This window comes from Triticum aestivum, chromosome 5B (genome assembly GCF_018294505.1).
Source record: "Triticum aestivum cultivar Chinese Spring chromosome 5B, IWGSC CS RefSeq v2.1, whole genome shotgun sequence".
Taxonomy (NCBI): Eukaryota; Viridiplantae; Streptophyta; class Magnoliopsida; order Poales; family Poaceae; genus Triticum; species Triticum aestivum.
The window spans coordinates 179,667,456-179,689,375 of NC_057807.1; positions in this window are offsets into that span (position 1 = coordinate 179,667,456).

Sequence of the window (21,920 nt, forward strand, 5' to 3'; positions counted from 1 at the left end):
CGCCACCAACGCCGTCGATCTCCTCCACCACCTTCGCCATGGCTCCAAAGACCGGGAAGGTCGCGAAGTAGGCCGAGGCGCTGCGGCTCGAGGCGCTACGAAAGGAACGGGCCACTTTCCCCTCCGACCTCGACGCGGCGGAGCTGACGGAGTGGTACTACCTCTTCTGGTCGACGGAGACGCGAGCGCATCCACGCACGAAGGTACTCTTCGCCGCCGCTTCGAAACGGGCTCCATACGGATATCCCTTCTTCCCACTGTTCTTCTACTGCGGGCTCTGCCCGCCCTTCTCGGAGTTTTTCTGTGATATCATGAACACCTACGGGTTTCACCTCCTTGACTTCACCCCCAACGCCGTTCTGACCATGGCAGTTTTCGCACATCTCTGCGAGAACTTTGTCGGAGTCCACCCAAATGTAGCCCTTTTCCGCCACTACTTCATGCCCCGGGTCGAGAGAGGAGAGCCTCTATCCGGCGGGATCGCCTGGATCTCGAGGGCCGGCAAGAAGGAGGCGTATCTGGAGGGGGAGCTCCGCAGCAAATGGGAGGAGTGGAGAGCAGATTGGTGTTGGATCATGGAGGAGAACCCGCAGCCATTCACCGCCCTGCGCCAAGTCCCAGTAGTGCGCGGCAACGATTGGAGCAGCTTGGCCCCGGAGGACGCTAGGCTGAAGATTGCCGTTACCAGAATCCTGCGCCTCAGGCTTGCCAGGCTGACTGTGGGCGCCGTAGGCGCGGACTTTCTCCGCCGCCGCATCGCCCCCCTGCAAGAGAGGAGACCCGCTTGGGAGTTCGGTGGTCCGGCGGATATCATGAGGCTGCGCCCGGGCCTCAATTTTAACTTCACTGTGCTGGAACTGGATGCGATGCTCAAGGAGCTGTTCAAGCACGACTCCCGACATCCAGAGTGGTTCAGGCTGCCGGCGGGGGTCATCCCGCTATGCAACAATTCTTCGCTCGACCGCATCCGCGGGATGATGCCGCTGTGCGACTCGCATGGTCTTGTCCCAACGTGGCAAGAGCCAGCGGACGACATTGTGCAGCAGTTCTTCGACGGCCTGGTGGAGGTGGCGGTCCGTGTCGACGAGCAGAGGAACCTCACCCACGACACCACTGAGGAGGAGATGCAGCGCATCGCCACCAGGGCGAAAGAGGCGGCGGCAGCCGCTGCCGCTGGCGAGTTCGGGTTCACCATGGAGGAGGCAGAGGCAGAAGAGGCGGCAAGCCTTGCCGAGCGAGAGTGGCTTGACGGCGAGGAAGAGCTTGCCGCGCCCGACGCCGAGTCGAGAGAGCCCGCTGAGGGTGCGAGCGGCCCGCCATCTCCAGGCCGCTTGCCGCAGGCGGAGCCCCCAACGCAGGCCCCAGCTCCACTAAGAAGGCGTCTTCGCAAGGCCCGGCACGCAGCGGGGCGGCAAAGGAGTCAGCAGCCGTCACGCCGCGCGACACGCCCCACCGCGACAAGCGATGTTGTCGCGGGAGCGCCTCGCACCGCCGCGGCAACTGGAGCTTGCCATTACATTGTTAACCCTTAGCCCATTTCGCGTCACTTGCCTATCGAGACTAGCCATTTGAGTATTGCCGACAACGTTACTTGTGCACATTAGTGATCCATACCTTCCATTGCATACATACCATATCATATTGGTATCATCTTGGTATCATCATATCATCCCTTGTGTCACAAGATCGTTCCCGCATATACAAAATTGCTATCTTGGTTTGTGCATTTCGCATAAGTGGCCATATAAAAAAACAATAAGCTTTTAAGCAAAAAGAGAGAAAAGAGCTCGTGAGCAAGAGCCATAGCATCATACCACATTGCACATAAGATTGTCATATCCGATCATCTTGGATTATCTTGAGAAGAACATCGGGAACATCATACACATAGCATACTTGGCATAGAAAGCTCATACATCTTGCATCTTATAGGTTGTGCACAAGTGTCGTATCCGCCTATTGAGAAATCGTGCTAGTGTCTCTCTTGAGTTGTGCAACACGAGCGTTTTCCGTGGATTCCCCATTTTGTGCTCATTCCTTGGTTGCACGACCCCATTTATCTATCCGTGTGTGTGTGTTTCCGTGTGCCACATATTGCTATTGGTCTACTTGTTTCACTTGTGAATTTGTGAATATTTTTCAACATTATTGATTCTTGCTAACTTTTGCATCAAATTTTTGTGCCACTATCCTCACCGAGCTCCACTATAAGCTTTACTTGATAGGTGTGAGTGAACACGTCCGGTACCAATTCCACTATTCTTTCATCTCACATTGAGTGAAACGGGATACATCCTCAACTTTGGGAAAAGGTAACTTGGTATTGTTTATCTCATTTCCTACTCACCTCTACTCGAGTCTTGTGATGGATAGTCTAGGCATTTCATCTCCGGTCTTCCACGACAATGACATCGTGGACAACTACATCACCAAAACGTCCATCATCGGACTACAAATGCAAGGCATTGAGCGACTCGCCATCGACATTCGCCAAAACGAAGCAAGGATAAGGGACTACCTCGACACCAAGTTGGCGAACAAAGGGATCAAGTACAAGACATGATGGCCAACTACAAGTCTTCTTCCCCTTCGTCATCTTCAAGGTGGCGGCGCTCAAGTGGCCAATCTTCGGAACGTCATCGAGCTCAAGCACTACAACACCATCAAGATGAAGATGCTCACGATACGTACACCTACAAGTCCCAAAAAGCTCTACATCAAGCTACGGCCTAACGTCATGAGCACAAGAGAAGACCGCGAGACAAGCACCACCAAGACGGAGCTACGACTACTACGACCACTTCAGCATCTTAGCCAAGTGTCATCAAGGCATCTTCGCCTTTGGACATATGGCATCTTCGCCTACCTCCGACGAGTACAACTACTTCGGCCTTCCTCCACGGCGACGGTGACAAGATGATCGAGCATGGGATTTTCCCTTCAGTCATGGAGGCGAGCGATGATGTGCCATCTTCGGCCTTCATCCACGGCGACGACGACGAGATGGTTGAGCATGGGATTTTCCCTTCGACCACGGCGACGTATGATGACTTGAGTGACTTGTGCCACCATATTGAGAGTGAGCGTGACTTCACCACTAGCCCCATATATGATGAGTTGCCACGATTCCCATGTGAGGAGAGCCAGCAACACCACCACTTGAGTGATTTGAGTGACTCCACCATATGTGACATTGAGTGCACCTACCTTGAGGGAGTGAGTGAGCCACCACCACATAGAGAGTGTGAGGTAGTTGATAGGGCACGTGAGGCCATTTTGATTTCTAACAACTTAACCTATACCTCTATTGTGCCTTCTCATTTGGTGATAGGTCCCATATATGATGACGTGCCGATCCTCGACGACTTCGTCCTTCCTTTGGACAAGACGATGGCCATTGTGGAATATGATGCACCCTCCACATGGTTCCATCACGATGAAGATGATGACCACCATTGGGTCTTTGCCACCTCACCTACACCACTTGAGTGGAATGAACAAGGTAACATAGGTGAAGGTGATGCTCTTGTCCCACTAGTGGACATTCTTGACATTGATTGCTTGCATGATGTTGATCCACCTATTACCATGCTTCATGCTAGTGTGACTTTCCCATGCGATGAATTACCCATTTATGATGAGTTTGATGATTGCCACGTGGAGTTTATTAGTTGTGATGCCATATTACATAGGATTTTTTGTGATAATTCTCTTGGTCACATCATGTTTGACAATCCTCTTGACTTGTCATATGCTATGCATGAGATCAAAAATATGTCATATTTGCAATCTCATCTTAGTGCCTATGCTTATGCCATCAACATAAACCCAATTTGCACATATGGAATAGACGACAAGCCCTTGGTTATTAGCATTTGTTTTTCTTGTGATGATATTGGTATGCTTCCTTTCCATCATTTATCTCATATGCCATGCCATGACCACCTAGCTTCAGATATGCATTGTTTTGGATGTTCTCCATTTTCTCCATATGACGTTTCCACTATTGCTCATGAGGACACCCCCATAGTTTCCTCATACATTTTAGGAGATTTTGATTCATCCCGTCCATTGCATGATCCCAATACTTGTGTGCACAATATGCTTCCCATGAATAAACATGCTATTGATGTGCCATATACTTCTATGCTAAATTTGCATCCCCATCATGTCATACACAATAACTATTCTTTCATGATGGATGACATGTTCTTATACCATGCATCAAATTTCTTTGAGAGATGCTTATCTTGTGCTAACTCACATGTGCACATACACATCATGATTGATGATGTGTACATTTAGCACGCGCACAATTTCTTTGGTTTGTATTTTTTTGTGTAGGTAGCCATGCATACTTGTCAACCTCACAATCCCATGAGTTGAGAAAACGAGCTTTAGAGAGCAACGATGACTTGGGATCACATGGAGTGTCTTTCCCACCGCTCTCTTCGCGCAAGGACTTCGCGAATTTCTTCTACATGGCTCTCACTTGGTTATGGGTTATTTACCACTTCTCACTTTATGCCCATATTGCCATGTTCACTTTGCATGTTATGCTCATTCCTATGCCTTTGCCATGCATTTGTGACCCATGCTTTGCATTACACATGATGATTGAGTCTACTACGTGCATAGGTATTTGCAAACATGGTGGAGATGTTGCTTGTTCTTGCCTTGTTTCCTTTGTGATCCATTCCTATGATGATATATTGCTTCGCAATCGTGCTTGTGATATGCCTTGTGCGTTGCCCATGCCTACTACTTGTACACATGACATGTTTCCAATGATTTTCTATAGTGCGTTGCATCTTCGCTCCACTGGTTCACACGACTTGATTCCTATGATTTCTCATGTTGCATCCAATTCTTGGATTACTTGGTCCTATAACATGCTTTGTCGTTACTTCACTTATGCCATGTCCCATTGCTTATCACATGATTGATTTGATTGCCTCACACATGATGAACAATTGCTCTTGCTATCGTGTTGAGTGCCACTTGATTTTCACTACACCATGTGCACATTGTGATCGGATTGTCTTGCACTTGAATGTGTTTAGACATACCATTTTCTTTGGTGTTGTGAATGATTCTTATGCTTACCATATACCATTTGTTGAGTGCTTTATGCATGTTTACTATGATCTTGAGGTAGATGCTTATTCTCTTGACACACGTATTTGCATCGCTACCTCCCATTTACATACTCGTTTCCATGATGTCCTTGATTTTGCTCAATTTACGTACTTACATGCCATGACACACTCCCTTGTCACACCATATGCTATGCTTGATGACAACACTTGTTGGGTGAATCACCTCTTGAATGTTTGGTTTTGCTTTAATGCCAACCACATTTGTTTTTCCAAGTGCTTGTTATATTTGCTCCTTTTGAAGGAATTACAAGACGGTGCGGCATTGGAGAGTGACCATTTCGAGCTTCAACATGATACATGCTTGGTGGTTGTCCACTTTTACACGGCAACGCATTCTCTTCCCCATGGTGATGAAGATCACGATCCACGGACGGATCTCTCCCAAGGGGGGGGGGATGATGTGGAGCATCCCTCGACCATCACCATGCACATCACGCCACCATCGTAAGGACGGAGAAGACCGATGACAAGAGCACATGCACGTGCCACCGAAACCGAGGTTGACTCCTTCCTCTTCAAACTCCATTCGGTTTCATATGAGAGTCAGTTCCTACCTCAAATAGAAACGTTGTGCCTTGTTAGGTACCAAGGAGATGACCGGGAGGACGCGAGGATGGAGATTCAAGCAACCATGTAGAAGGAGGAGAGAACGAGAAGAGAGAAGAAGGAGAGGCTCTGGACACTCCGGGTGGCCGGGCACTTTGGCCCCGGAGGCCCAGCCCCCTGGCGCTGCTCCCAGCCAGCCCCGGGTGCCCGGCCTCACATGGCCCAGCCGCCTCCAGGCCACCCCGGGTGCCCGGCCCCGAGGCCCTGAGTGCCCGGCCGCCCGCCCAGCCACAGGCCGCCGGCCCGGGTGCCCGCACCTTCGGCCCCGGGCGCCCGGCCCCTCCTCACCTGGGCGCCATCTGCCACCCCCGGGTGCCCAGGCTGTCAACCCCCGGGTGCCCGGTCCCCCTTCAGCCACCCTCGGGTGTTGGCCCTGACCGGTCCGGGTGCCCGGCCGGTTTGCCCCCGGGTGCCCGGTCCACTCCGAGGGCCTGCGTGCCTTTTTGGGTTTTTACCCATGTATCCCCCTCCTCCTCTTATTGGGTCCCTAGACTATATATACCCCTTCCCTAGCTCATTTAGAGGATAGCAAAGTATTTGATAGACATTTGTGAGCATTGCTCCATGGATCCACTCCACTAGGAGATCAAGACCTCCTCTTGGAGTGACCAAACATCAAGACCTCCTCCATGGGGAAGGATCCCCATCATAGGATCATCAAGCCCTCATCTCCTTCATAGGATTTGGGATGAACTCTACCATGTATCATGTTTACCTTTGATTGTTCATGTACCTTGTGGATCTTGTGTGTTTGTTAGTCTAGTGGATGTGTGATTGGACTTGTTCTTGAGTGTTCCTCTTGTTTTCTCTCTTGTGTTCATCTTGTTCTTGGGGATTCCCCCTCCAATTCGTGAAAGATCTTCACTTAGGGTTCCACCCTACAACAACCAGGCCACGAGAGTGGAGGGCGCGTCCCCCTATCTCGTGGGCCCCTGGTGGCCCCCTCCACTTATGCCAGCACCCACACACTCCATCTTCTTCCCAAAAAATCCCCATCCAGCTCAAGCACGAGTTCTAGCTCATTTTGCTGTGAGTTTTGATCTCCTTGCTCAAAGCTCCATTCACAAAACTGCTTTGGGAAATTATTGCTTGGTATGTGACTCCTCCATTGGTCCAATTAGTTTTTGGTCTAGTGCTTTATTCATTGCAAATTTTTGCTGCATAGGTGACCATGTTCTTGAGCTTGCATGTTAAATTTATGAGGTCCCAAGTAATTCTAGTGCATGATATAAGCTCTAGGAACTTGTAGGAGTAGTTGCTACCAATCTTGTTTAGTTTTATTCACTTTTATTTTGAAGTTACTAAAATTTCAGAAATTTTCAGAAAATGTTAAGGAGATTTTTGAGGGGCTCTTCTAGCCAAGGCTCCCAGGAAAAACAAGTTAGAGAGAAGGAAAAGGCCAAGTATAATCTTCCTCGCATAGCGGAAGTATGGCCGTGTGAATGGCCATGCGATAATTTCTTGAGAGAAGCTGGAATTTATGAAGATTTTTATTCTTTGATCGACAATGCAGGCTTCAACGATTTCCTCCATGACCGGATCGATCAGTATCTCTTACTCACCAATACTTTTGTGTAAAACTTTTATTATTATCCTAAGCATTCACCGCCTTCAGTATCATTTCATTTATATGTTGAATTCAGGGAAATGTCTTTACGTAATTTTTGCACGGTATGTAGGATACCCTTGGAGGGAAAATTAGAGGAACCACATCGTAGAGATGTGGACGGCTTTGTTAACACTATCACTGTAGGGGATCCAAAGAAAGGTTCCGATGCGAGAATCTCTAGCATACACTTTCCTGTTTTACGCTACTTTGCCATATTTGCTAGTAGATGCTTGATTGGTCGTGGAAATAGTGGAAACTTCAATGTCCCTGATATTATCATTCTTCACCATGCCTTGTTTGGAGATAATAGTTTTAGTATGTGTGCCGTCATTGCTAAACGACTAAGCCTAGATCGTACAAAAGGCCCCATCTTTGGAGGTATCTATGCTGCACGTCTTGCTAGAGATTTTGAGATACCTATTAGCCATCATGAGAAAGAGGAGACAAAATTGCCTCCTTACATTTTAGATTACAAGAGCATGGTAGCACACGAGTTCATTGTTGAGAACAAAGATAAGATGCTTTTATATAACCTGAGATTTAATAAGAAACAAAATGACACTATTATTTTGCCTGCGCCTCTCTTGTTTGATTTGATTGCAGATAATTTTCTTGTCACGCCGGAAGTGGTGTACGATCATCGAGGCCAAGCATCCACTTCAGAACCTGAGCCTAAGCCGGAACCTGCACTGGACCCTTATCGTGCATCATCTTACCAGTGGGACCCGGAGATGGCCAGCCAGTGGTATCCTGATTACACCTCCCAGTACACCGGGTAGAGTAGCAGCAGTCCTTGGCAATAAACCAACTTAGGCCAAAAGCCTAAGCTTGGGGGAGTACGTATTTCTCACCGACTTTACATTCATGTTCACACACTATTCTAGTTGTCGGTGATCATACTCTTTCATTGTATCATCCATGCTAGTTTAATTTTCTTTTTCTAGCTTTCTTCTTGTGTGTTTGATAAACCTTAAGAAAAACCAAAAAAATTAGTTAGTTTAATTTCCATGCTTGTAGTAGAAATTAAAATGAAAACCCAAAAAGATTTATCGTTCTTCTTTTACTTGTTGGGAGCTTTCCCGTGTAAATAGTTTTATTTTCTTTTCTTTTCTTTGGGGGTCAAGAGTAGAAGACCATATTGAAAATGTTTAGTGGCTCTCTTATGCATGATTGTTTATTTGACTTAGAGACCATATTACTTTGTCTTCTCTATTGAGTTGAAGGCTTGTAGATTCTAGCTTAGTCCAATGCACGTGCACTGTTATTATTATACACATCGTTCGGTCGTGCAAGTGAAAGGCAATAATGACGATATATGATGGACTTCTTGAGATGAGAAAAGCTGGTATGAACTCGACCTCTCTTGCTTTTGTAAATATGAAGAGTTCATCATTCCTGATTCAGCTTATTATGAAGTAAACATATTTGCAATGACATTTAGATATTATGGTTGCCTGTGCCATGCTTGATTAGCTATGAGTTATAATGGTTTACCTTGCGTGCCAACATGCTATTAGAATGATTATGATGTGGTATGATGGGATGGTATCCTCCTTTGAATGAATTGAGTGACTCGACTTGGCACATGTTCACGCATGTAGTTGAAACAAATCAACATAGCCTTCATGATATTTATGTTCATGGTAGATTATATCCTACTCATGCTTGTACTCGGTGTGAATTAATTTTAATGCATGTTTATGACTGTTGTCGCTCTCTCAGTTGGTCGCTTCCCAGTCTTTTGCTAGCCTTCACTTGTACTAAGCGGGAATACTGCTTGTGCATCCAAACTCCTTAAACCCAAAAGTTTTTCCAATGAGTCCACCATACCTTGCTATATGCGGTATTTACCTGCCATTCCAAGTAAATTTGTATGTGCCAAACTCCAAACCTTCAAATGAAATTCTATTTTGTATGCTCGAGCAGCTCATGTCAACAAGGGCTGCCTATATCTTCCATGCTAGGTGGGTTATTCTCAAGAGGACTGGACTCCGCTCCTCATTCACGAGAAAGGGCTGGTAATCGGGATGCCCAATCCCATGATCCAAAAAGATCAAAGCAAATCAATATAATTAAACAAAACTCCACCAGGGCTGTAGTTAGTTGGAGGCACTTGTTGTTTCGAGCAAGCCATGGATTGATGCTTGTTGGTGGTGGGGGAGTATAACTTTTACCATTCTGTTTGGGAACTACCTATAATGCATGTAGTATGGAAGATACATCCATCTCATAGTTGTTGCGTTGACAGTGAAAGTATGCCGCTCAAAATGTTATTTAATCTCTGTCGGGGAAACTGATCCATGAACACCTATGGGACCGGCGGACCGAGCCCCTTTCGGTTCGGCGGGGGGCGGAGGTCGCACGAATTGCAGATCGAGGCGAAGCACACGAGCAGTTTACCCAGCTTCGGAGCTCTCCGGAGAGATAATACTCCTACTGCTGCATCTATGTGTATATTGAGTTCTTGCTCAGGAGCGATCAGTGCTACGAAACCGAGCGTGAGAGTGTTCCTAGCTTCGAATGGGTCGAACCCCCTCTACGTTGCGCATGGGCCTCCTATTATATGCTCAAATGGTCACCGACAGGTGGCAACGCAGACAAAGGGCAAAAACAAAAAAAGAGATGCGGTAGGTACAACTACCTATACTGTAGATACAGTGTATCACACCTAACTCTGACGGCAGGGGACAAGGGCATTAAATGCCCGTCCGTGTCTCCCAAACAGTGCAGAAAGAGACCGTCAGGGACACCACCGATCGCCACGATGGCCTTCTTGTAGCGCCGGTTGCCACCGTGCACCCCTGGCTTCACAGCCTCTCGCCACGCGCGCCTGGAAGGGCCCCAGGGCGACACGTGGGTGGATGTGCTGGAGCGTGGGTGCGGAGTGGCCGCTTGTCGCGGCAACTGCCTTGCCGCGGTCGTTGTCTTGTCGGGCCCGGGAGCTTGTCGCTCATCGAGCCTTGCCGGGACGCGTGGCGCGTCGCGGCAAGCTTTCTTGAGATGCCTTGGTTGGCCTTCCCGGCAAGCTCCTTTTGCCGGGGCCTTGTCTTCTTGGCTTGAATACTTTGTTCTTGAATGGCTTCCCGGCAAGCTCCTCTTGCCGGGGTCTTGTCTCTTAAGGAGCCACGGAGGATCTTGGCGGTCGCCTGGCAAGCCTTGCCGCGGGGTGCTACGATTGCCCGTGCATGAGTTCGGGATATTAGGGTACCCCTACTCTAGTACACCGACAGGAGCCCCCGGGCCTGGGCCACACACGGTGCCGAGCGCTGTTGGGCCAGGCCCAAAACAGGGCACGGGCACGCGCGGCCTGGGTCGTGCCGTTTCTTACTCCGTATCCACCGCGCCCTCCCGAATGGCACGCGTCAAATGCGGCATCGTGGGAGAGATCGTGGGTGATCTCTTTATTCGGAAAAGCGTAACGTCCGCCCCTTCCCTCTTTATAAGCAGAGGAAACAGGGGCAGTCGCCCATCTCGCCGGTTACTACTCCAAAATCTCCGCCGCTCCCCCCTTCTGAGAGAGAGCAGCGCTCCGCCCCCCCATCTCCGTCGTCGCCACCAACACCGTGGATCTCCTCCACCACCTTCGCCATGGCTCCGAAGACCGGGAAGGTCGCGAAGTAGGCCGAGGCGCTGCGGCTCAAGGCGCTACGAAAGGAGCGGGCCACTTTCCCCTCCGACCTCGACGCGGCGGAGCTGAGGGAGTGGTACTACCTCTTCTGGTCGACGGAGACGCGAGCGCATCCGCGCACGAAGGTACTCTTCGCCGCCGCTTCGAAACGGGCTCCATACGGATATCCCTTCTTCCCACTGTTCTTCTACTGCGGGCTCTGCCCGCCCTTCTCGGAGTTTTTCTGTGATATCATGAACACCTACGGGTTTCACCTCCTTGACTTCACCCCCAACGCCGTTCTGACCATGGCAGTTTTCGCACATCTCTGCGAGAACTTTGTCGGAGTCCACCCAAATGTAGCCCTTTTCTGCCACTACTTCATGCCCCGGGTCGAGAGAGGAGAGCCTCTATCCGGCGGGATCGCCTGGATCTCGAGGGCCGGCAAGAAGGAGGCATATCTGGAGGGGGAGCTCCGCAGCAAATGGGAGGAGTGGAGAGCAGATTGGTGTTGGATCATGGAGGAGAACCCGCAGCCATTCACCGCCCTGCGCCAAGTCCCAGTAGTGCGCGGCAACGATTGGAGCAGCTTGGCCCCGGAGGACGCTAGGCTGAAGATTGCCGTCACCAGAATCCTGCGCCTCAGGCTTGCCAGGCGGACTGTGGGCGCCGTAGGCGCGGACTTTTTCCGCCGCCGCATTGCCCCCCTGCAAGAGAGGAGGAGACCCGCTTGGGAGTTCGGTGGTCCGGCGGATATCATGAGGCTGCGTCCGGGCCTCAATTTTAACTTCACTGTGCTGGAACTGGATGCGATGCTCAAGGAGCTGTTCAAGCACGACTCCCAACATCCAGAGTGGTTCAGGCTGCCGGCGGGGGTCGTCCCGCTATGCAACAATTCTTCGCTCGACCGCATCCGCGGGATGATGCCGCTGTGCGACTCGCATGGTCTTGTCCCAACGTGGCAAGAGCCAGCGGACGACGTTGTGCAGCAGTTCTTCGACGGCCTGTTGGAGGTGGCGGTCCGTGCCGAAGAGCAGAGGAGCCTCACCCGTGACACCACTGAGGAGGAGATGCAGCGCATCGCCACCAGGGCGGAAGAGGCGGCGGTAGCCGCTGCCGCTGGCGAGTTCGGGTTCACCATGGAGGAGGCAGAGGCAGAAGAGGCGGCAAGCCTTGCCGAGCGAGAGTGGCTTGACGACGAGGAAGAGCTTGCCGCGCCCGACGCCGAGTCGAGAGAGCCCGCTGAGGGTGCGAGCGGCCCGCCATCTCCAGGCCGCTTGCCGGAGGCGGAGCCCCCAACGCAGGCCCCAGCTCCACTAAGAAGGCGTCTTCGCAAGGCCCGGCACGCAGCGGGGCGGCAAAGGAGTGAGCAGCCGTCACGCCGCGCGACACGCCCCACCGCGACAAGCGATGTTGCCGCGGGAGCGCCTCGCACCGCTGCGACAACTGGAGCGGGGTCTTCCCGGGCCACCGCCACTACGCCCGCCAAGCGGCCAAGGGATCCTATTCCTCCGCCTCGTCGCGCCGAGGGTGGGCCGGACTTCGACCTCTCTGCGCTCAGCTCCGACGAGGAAGAAGACGAGTAAGAAACCTTGTAGTACTTGTTGTTCTTCAATTTTTGCTGTTACTGTCTTGTATCTGATCTGCTTTACTCTGAACCTTGTTCCCTTTCAGGACCCTGGCCTAGAGAGCGGTGAAGAGAGCCAAGGTTCCGGTGGTTATCATCGAGGACGAGCCCACCGTGACGGCAGGAGGTGCGCCCTAGACCACCTTGCCGGACCCGGCAACTACTCCCCGAGGCAGCCCCCAGCGCAGCTCCCATCGTAAGTAAACAGCTTATTTCTCGTTGTTGGGCGCGCATGGGTGTTCTTTTCTTTGCTGACATCCGACGGTTGGTTTGCTTGTGTAGGAGCAGAACAGCTTCACCAGGAGGGCTCGGAAACCGCCTCCGACGTGCCATCTGCTTCCACTACACCGCCAAGGGAGGATTCCCCGGCAAGGGAGCGTTCTCCGGCAAGGGAGAAATCTCCGGCAAGGGAGGAGTCTCCGGCAAGGGGCAGCACCAGCGACCCCCCGGTGGTGGAGCCCATGACCATGGATCCCAGTACAGGTAACCCCTTGCTTGAAACTTCCCTTGCGTTCTTCTTCTGATTTTTCTTTTTGGATATTTGCTTGACTTCTCCTCCTTCTCCGGTCGTCAGATCCACGTTCCACGGAGCCGATGGAGACCGAGGCGGGCGGCAAGGAGAACGTGCGTGGAGATACTGATGATGCCGCGGCCACCGAAGAAGGAGCCGCGCTGACGAGCCCGCCGGCAAAGAGGCCGCCAAGGCTGCCGCCGCAGAAGCTGGTGAGGGATCCGGCGATCGCACTGACGGCCCTAAGGCCACAGGAGCGCCAGGCGCTACACCGACCGCCGATCCCTCCGCCGCTGCTGCAGCGCCAGGCTCCGAGGAGCCCCAGCCCGACGCCTATCTGAAGGCCGGCGACGGTGTCTTCATCAAGCTCCCCTGGGCTTCAAGCTCCAGGGCGCCGGTTGAAGGAGAAGCTTTTGACAGGGAGGTGCTCGCCTCCGCTGGGCTGACGCTAGTTGATGCGCCATGCAGCAGCAACGGCGAGTCTGAGGAGGAGCAACTGCTCCAGAAACTGGTGTCGCTCTAGCGCGCCCGACAAGCCAAGGTGGAGTCCCGGGAAGCGCTAGTCGCGCAGGCAGGAGCAGATATTGAGAAGCGCGCGGAGGAGCTCCGGGAGCGCAATCAGGAAGCTCTCCGGTCCATCGCAGAGGAGCGGGCGCAGCTCGTCGAGGCGTGGAAGGCATTCATTCTTGAGAAGGCCGAAGCCGAAGAGCAACAGCGGCTTGCCGCCGAGGAGCTGTTTGCGCAGGAGGGTGAGCTGGCGTAGCGGAAAGTCAACCTTGACAGCCACGAGGAGGAGCTTGTCGCGCGCGAGCAAGCACTTGGCGGGGCTCTCAAGGAAGCAAAGGACGCGGCCGCAGCTGCTGAGGCCGCCAAGTAGGAATTGGAGACAAAGGTGGCACAGCTGGAGGCCGCTCTCAAGGCGAGCGGCGAGGAGCTTGCCGCGCTCAAGCGTGAGCGCGAGAAGGACGCCCTCGCCCATGGTGAGCTGCAGGGTCAACTCGTCGAGAAGGGCAAGGAGCTGAGCGCCGCCAAGGACTCCAACGCCGATCTTGAGCTGAAGCTGGCCACTTTGACTCAGACGCTGGACGGCGCCAAGGAGCAGGAGGTGGCCTTGAAGGAGGATATCAAGGGCAACGAAGCGCTGCTGACGAGGGCCGCCGAAACCCAGAACACCTTCAAGGAGACGGTGGAGCTCTGGACGGAGGGCCTCATGAACATCGCTGCAGTCATTGACAGGGAGCTGGCGCAGCTGGGAGTGGAGGACTTTGGGTACTCCTCCGATGAGAACCTCCAACCCAGTGCCAAGCTCGCCCTGTTCTTTAAAGGCGTGGCGACAACCCTCCAGCACCTCTGAGAGAAGATCCCAAAGCAGCTGGCTGACGAGTCGCGCACGATCTGCGCCAGAGTTCTGGAGAAGGTGTTGGTGAAAGTGGCCTTCCGCAATCCATGCCTCAACTTCACCAACGTCCTCAAGAAGCTGCCGGCAGATGCTGATCTGGAAGCGCTCAAAGCCCTTGTCGCACCCATTGTGGACAAGGTGAATGAGGTCAAGAAGGTCGATGGTGGCCGCGTGGATTAGGCCGCCCGTTTTCTTCTTTTCTTGCCGCTGCTAGTCATGTTACGATAACAACCCGTTAGAGTTGCGGCAAGCTATCTTGTAATATAACTCTGGGTATTGACTGCTATGTTATTTCCTTTACTTGATTCCTTCCTTTGTATGTTTTTGCCCTACGCTTTTTAGGGAACTTGCCGGCGCAGGCACCCTTGCCGCGAGCGCTGAGTGCGGGACGTCAGCAGCCTGCTGGCGGTGCTGATACCGACAAGAAACCTTGTTGCAACTAGTCGCAGCTCACTTAAGTTGTTGAGCAGACTCGAAACAAAGTAAGGGCGCAACTAGCTACGTGTTGGTTCCTCCGCGCACAGGTTTTTCATACAAAGTACGGTCGTTCGAGGAAGATAACTTAAAAAAATTTAAAAACTGATTGCTCAAACTTTGGCAACTTAGCTTTTCTGTCGTTTGCTTCCCGGCAAGGCGAAACGTTTCTTGAACGACGCCTGGTCCACACCATTATCTTCTCCGCTCCCCCGGCAAACTTGTGTGCGAGGGAACCTTTCCTTCTTTTAAGAAAGAGAAAGAAGAGAAAATAACGTTATGGAGCCTTATGGCTTGTTATTGCTTACCGGAGGCAGGTGCTGCACAAAGTGTCAGATAATGCATGCGAAAAGAAAGAAAGCATGAAATTGACAAGATGTGCGGAGCACATGAACTTTATTTATGCACGGGGTCTGCGCCCGGCTTTGTACGAAGGATTACATGCAAGAGCGGCAAGACTTGTACAAAAGGTGGTTGCCGGAACAGCTTCCGGCAACCGCGCCCTATGGGTAAAACTTACGAAGATGTTCAATGTTCCAAGAGTTGCTCACCGGAATGCCATCTTCGGTCTCAAGGCGGACAGCGCCAGGCCTAGTGACTCGTTTCACCCGATAAGGGCCTTCCCACTTTGGCGTCAACTTGTTGGAATTCTTGGCGGACTGAACGGGCCGAAGAACAAGGTCGCCTTCCTCGAAACTTCTGGCACTAACTTTGCGGCTATGGTAGCGGTGCAAAGCTTGCTGATATCGAGCAGCTCGTACAGCGGCCTGAAGACGGTCCTCCTCAAGGAGCAGCGCGTCATCTTGTCGCAGCTGCTCTTGCTCAAGCTCATCATAAGCGAGCACTCGAGGCGACCCGTATACGAGTTCCGTGGGGAGAACTGCCTCTGCTCCATAGACTAGAGCGAAAGGTGTCTGGCCAGTGGCTTGATTTGGCATCGTCCTGATCGACCAAAGAACCACCGGCAGCTCCTCGATCCAGTTTCTTCCGCACTTGCGCAGCCTGTCGAAAGTTCTGGTCTTGAGTCCTCGCACCACTTCAGCATTTGCCCTCTCCGCTTGACCATTGCTTTTCGCATGAGCAACAGAAGCGAAGCAGACCTTGGCGCCAAGATCTTGGACGTACTGCATGAAGGTGCGACTCGTGAATTGCGTGCCGTTGTCGGTAATGATCCTGTTAGGGATCCCGAAACGGCAAACAATCGACCTGAAGAACTTGACTGCTGACTGTGCTGTCACCTTCCTCACTGGTTCCACTTCCGGCCACTTTGTGAACTTGTCGATTGCAACGTACAAGTACTCAAAGCCCCCGACAGCTTGGGGGAAGGGGCCGAGGATGTCGAGCCCCCAGACCGAAAATGGCCAGGATAAAGGGATCGTCTGGAGAGCTTGAGCTGGCTGGTGTATCTGCGTGGAATGGAACTGGCACGCTTCACACTTGGTTACTTGTGCAGTTGCATCCTGGAGGGCTGTCGGCCAAAAGAAACCTTGCCGGAACGCTTTGCCGGCAAGTGCTCTTGCGCCAATGTGGTGACCACATATGCCTCCATGTATCTCTGCCAACAGCTGTTGTCCATCTTCCTGGCGAATACACTTCAATTTCACACCGTTGAGTCTTATTCTGTATAGTGTGTTATCGACAAACTTGTACATACTTGACTGCCAGGCTGCTCTTTCCGCTTCTTCTTGCTCTTCGGGAAGTTCTCCTGTCTGAAGGAAACGGACAATCTGTTGTGCCCATGCTGGAGCTTGCGGCTCGACAACAACGACTAAAGGCACATCTGCTGTTGTGGGAACATCCGCTTCCACGGCAAGGGCGGGCAGCCCAGCCGGAGCTTGATGTTCCCCGTCAAGCTTGCCGGAGCAAAACATGTCGGGAGCGTCTGCTTCAATGGAACAAACCCTAGGGCTCGCCGGAGCAGACTGCTCCTCAACACTCTTGGCGTTGATCTTGGGGACCTTCTTGGCGGCGGCTTCGGGGAGCTCTGCCGGAAAGTAGTCACCAGAAATCAACTTCCTCTTCTTGCTCTGTCCAGTTGATGGTGTCACGGATGGTTGAGTCAGCTTGAGCACAAATATCCCTGGTTCCACAGGTAACTTTAGTGCGGCGCACTTTGACAGGCCATCAGCAATGTCGTTCTGAGCTCTTGGAACATGTTCCATCTGTAGGCCGTCAAAGTGCTCTTCTAGCTTTCTCACTTCATCAACATAAGCTTCCATCGACGGACTCTGATAATTCTTGTTCACTTGGCGGACGACAAGCTGTGAGTCACCCCTGACAATGAGCTTATTGATCCCAAGGTCTGTTGCGATCCTGAGACCGGCAAGCAAACCTTCATACTCTGCAGTATTGTTTGTTGCTTACTCCTTGGGAAAGTGCATCTGGACTACGTACTTGAGGTGCTCTCCGGTGGGTGCAACAAGTAGCACGCCCGCACCAGTGCCTTGCAGCGAGAAGGCACCATCAAAGTACATCAGCCACTCTTTGCTTGCCTCCTTGACGGGGATGCTCGTTTCTGGAATTTCTTCATCTGGTGTTGGAGTCCACTCTACTATGAACTCTGCCAATGCCCTGCTTTGGATAGTTGAAGTGCTCTCAAACTTGAGGCCAAAGCTTGACAGTTCCAGTGCCCACTCGATGATCCTGCCTATTGCTTCTGGATTCTACAGTATCCTCTTCAGCGGAAAATGAGTGACAACTGTGATCTCATGTGCCTGAAAGTAATGGCGCAGCTTTCTCGAGGCCATGAGAAGCCGAAAAGCAACTTCTGCACACCAGAATACCTTGACCTAGCCCCCTGCAAAAGGGAACTGACAAAGTAAACTGGGCGCTGCACCATTTTCTTCTGCACCTCCTAGCGCACCTGCGCAGATCCATCCTTGTCGGGACCTGAGCTTGTCGGCGAAGCCCCCTGCTTGTCGCTGGATGCGTCTGCCGTGGTTGCTGGCTCATCATCCGCCTCCCTCTCCGCTACTAACGCAGCACTAACCACTTGATTGGTTGCCGCTAGATACAGCAGCAACTTCTCTTGTGGCTTAGGTGCGACAAGTATTGGAGTGGAGGACAGGTATCTCTTCAAGTCCTGCAGCGCAGCCTCCGCCTCCGGAGTCCATTTCATTGGACCTGCCTTTTTCAATATTTTGAAAAATGGCAGGGCGCGCTCAGCAGAGCGAGAGATAAACCTGCTGAGAGCAGCCACGCAACCGGCAAGCCTTCGTACATCCTTGACGCGCTTTGGTGCTTCAATCTGCTCGATGGCCTTGATCTTGTCGGGATTGGCTTCAATTCCCCGCTGAGACACGAAGAACCCGAGAAGCTTGCTGGAAGGGACTCCAAACATGCACTTCTCGGGGTTAGGCTTGAGGTTGATCTTGCGCAGATTTGCAAAGGTTTCGTCTAAATCTTGAATCAGAGTAGCCTTGTCCTTGCTCTTGACCACTATATCATCCATGTAGGCTTCCACATTTCTGTGTATCTGGGGCTCAAAAGCGACATGGACTACCCTTGCAAATGTTGAACCAGCATTCTTTAACCCGAAGGGCATCCGTATGAAACAGTATGTGCCACATGGGGTGATAAATGCGGTCTTCTCCTCATCTTCTTCTGCCATGAAGATCTGATGGTATCCTGAGTATGCTTCAAGAAATGAAAGCAAATCACATCCGGCTGTGGAGTCAACAATCTGGTCTATGCGCGGCAAGGGAAATGGGTCCTTGGGACAAGCTTTATTGACATCGGTAAAGTCTATACAAAGTCTCCATTTTCCGTTGGCCTTGCGCACGACTACAGGATTGGCCAACCACGTGGGATGGAGTACTCCTCTGACAAGGCCTGCTGCTTCCAACTTCTTGATTTCTTCTGCAATGAACTCTTGGTGCTCCACTGCTTGTTTCCTGACTTTCTGCTTGACGGGCCGCACATGAGGACAGACAGCAAGATGGTGCTCAATTACTTTCCTGGGAACACCGGGGATGTCAGACAGTTGCCATGCAAACACGTCGACGTTCGCCCGCAGGAAAGCAACGAGCGCGCTTTCCTATTTAGGGTCAAGAGTGGCACTGATGGTGAAGGTACCACCAGTGCCGTCCTCCTTGGCGGACACCTTGTTGGTCTCTGGTGGAGCTGCCATCGTCTTCTTACACTTGCCGGTGGAGCTCGATGGTGCATCCTCGACGGTAGTGCAGCACTCCGAAGAGGTGCGCTTGCCGGAGTGGGCATCAGAGCTCTTGCCGGACTTGGTCTTCTTCTTCCCCGATGTCGGGGAAACTGATCAACGAACACCTATGGGACCGGCGGACCGAGCCCCTTTCGGTTCGGCGGGGGGCGAAGGTCGCACGAAGAGCAGATCGAGGCGAAGCACACGAGCAGTTTACCTAGCTTCAGAGCTCTCCGGAGAGATAATACTCCTACTGCTGCATCTATGTGTATATTGAGTTCATGCTCAGGAGCGATCAGTGCTACGAAACCGAGCGTGAGAGTGTTCCTAGCTTCGAATGGGTCGAACCCCCTCTACGTTGCACATGGGCCTCCTTTTATATGCTCAAAGGGTCACCGACAGGTGGCAACGCAGACAAAGGGCAAAAACAGAAAAAGAGATGCGGTAGGTACAACTACCTATACTGTAGCTACAGTGTATCACACCTAACTCTGACGGCAGGGGACAAGGGCATTAAATGCCCGTCTGTGTCGCCCAAACATTGCAGAAAGAGACCGTCAGGGACGCCACCGATCGCCATGATGGCCTTCTTGTCAGCGCCGCTTGCCACCGTGCACCCCTGGCTGCACAGCCTCTCGCCACGCGCGCCTGGAAGGGCCCCAGGGCGATACATGGGTGCATGTGCAGGAGCGTGGGTGCGGAGTGGCCGCTTGTCGCGGCAAGTGCCTTGCCGCGGTCATTGTCTTGTCGGGCCCGGGAGCTTGTCGCTCACCGAGCCTTGCCGGGACGCGTGGCGCGTCGTGGCAAGCTTTCTTGAGATGCCTTGGTTGGCCTTCCCAGCAAGCTCCTCTTGACGGCGCCTTGTCTTCTTGGCTTGAATACTTTGTTCTTGAATGGCTTCCCGGCAAGCTCCTCTTGCCGGGGTCTTGTCTCTTAAGGAGCCACGGAGGATCTTGGCGGTCGCCTGGCAAGCCTTGCCGCGGGGTGCTACGACTACCCGTGCACGAGTTCGGGATATTAGGGTACCCCTACTCTAGGACACCGGCAATCTCTATTTTAAAATCAAGCTCTGGTACCTCTACAAATCCCTGCTTCCCTCTGCGAAGGGCCTATCTATTTACTTTTATGTTGAGTCATCACCTTCTTACTAAAAAGCACCCGCTGGAGAGCACACTGTCATTTGCTTTCATTACTATTGGTTTATATTGGGTATGACTTGACTGGATCTCTTTTTACCATGAATTACAATGTCTAGTCAGTCCTTGATCTTTAAAGGTGCTCTGCATTTATGTTTTGCGGTCTCAGAAAGGGCTAGCGAGATACCATTTTGTTATATCATGTTATGATTGTATTCAGAAAGTGTTGTCATCCGAGTTTTATTATTATGGCTTGCTAGCTGATTATGCCATTGATATGAGTAATTGTGAGACCGAGGTGTTATTGTGAGTATGGTTAGTTTACAATATTTGTTGAAACCTGAATGCTGGCTTTGCATGTTTACAACAACAAGAGCAAACAGAGTTTGTAAAAGTTTTTCTTTATCACTTTCAGTTTATAAACTGAATTGCTTGTGGACAAGCAAATGTTTAAGCTTGGGGGACTTGCTACGTCTCCAACGTATCTACTTTTCCAAACACTTTTGCCCTTGTTTTGGACTCTAACTTGCATGATTTGAATGAAACTAAGCCGGACTGACACTGTTTTCAGCAGAACTGCCATGATGTTGTTTTATGTGTAGAAAACAAAAGTTCTCGGAATGTCCTGAAAATCCACGGAGGCAAGTTTTGGAAAATATAAAAAATACTGGCGAAAGAATCAAGACTAGGGGGCACACACCCTGTCCATGAGGGTGGGGGGCGCTCCCACCCCCTGGGCGCGCCCCCTGTCTCGTGGGCCCCCAGACGCTCCACCGACCTCAACTCCAACTCCATATATTCCGTTTCGCGGAGAAAAAAATTAGAGAGAAAGTTTTACGATACGGAGCCGCCGCCAAGTCCTAATCTCTCTCGGGAGGGCTGATCTGGAGTTCGTTCAGGGCTCCGGAGAGGGGGATTCGTCGCCCTCGTCATCATCAACCATCCTCCATCACCAATTCATGATGCTCACCGCTGTGCGTGAGTAATTCCACCGTAGGCTTGCTGGACGGTGATGGGTTGGATGAGCTTTACCATGTAATCAAGTTAGTTTTGTTAGGATTTGATCCCTAGTATCCACTATGTTCTGAGATTGATGTTGCTATGAGTTTGCTATGCTTAATTCTTGTCACTAGGGCCCGAGTGCCATGATTTCAGATCTGAACCTATTATGTTTTCATGAATATATGTGTGTTCTTGATCCTATCTTGCAAGTCTATAGTCACCTATTATGTGTTATGATCCGACAACCCCGAAGTGACAATAATCGGGATACTTCTCGGTGATGACCGTAGTTCGAGGAGTTCATGTATTCACTATGTGCTAATGCTTTGTTCCGGTTCTCTATTAAAAGGAGGCCTTAATATCCCTTAGTTTCCACTAGGACTGCACTGCCACGGGAGGGTAGGACAAAAGATGTCATGCAAGTTCTTTTCCATAAGCACGTATGACTATATTCGAAATACATGCCTACATTACATTGATGAACTGGAGCTAGTTCTATGTCACCCTATGTTATAGCTATTACATGAGGAATCACATCTGACATAATTATCCATCACTGATCCAATGCCTACGAGCTTTTCACATCTTGCGTTTCGCTTATTTACTTTTCCGTTGCTACTGTTACAATTACTAC